Raw genomic sequence first — 372 nt, forward strand, 5'->3', positions numbered from 1 at the left:
ACACATTTGTGCATACACATATGATGTGCTTAGGATAAATACCTAATGACAAGTACTTTTCGTAATCCTTACACTGGGAATAAATCAATGAATTACTTTAATATTTAAAGAACAACATGCGGTGAAAGACTGCAGTATTATATCGTCTCAATAAGAGAAATGTAAATAAGCAAATAAGTCATTTCACAGGATGTAACTCAGTAATGTTTAGGAATTGTCTTGGCTATTAACGGTACCGACCTCAACTGTCCTTTCTATTTGAAAAGTTCGATAGTCAGCGGGTTACAGGTACGTGTGTTATAGGACTGTCTGGCATGAAAAAGACCATTATAGAAAGTGCATGCAGGGTACGGAAGGCCCAATGTATATACA

The sequence above is a fragment of the Sinohyriopsis cumingii genome, chromosome 16 (assembly GCF_028554795.1).
Source record: "Sinohyriopsis cumingii isolate HCF-2022 chromosome 16, ASM2855479v2, whole genome shotgun sequence".
Classification (NCBI taxonomy): domain Eukaryota; kingdom Metazoa; phylum Mollusca; class Bivalvia; order Unionida; family Unionidae; genus Sinohyriopsis; species Sinohyriopsis cumingii.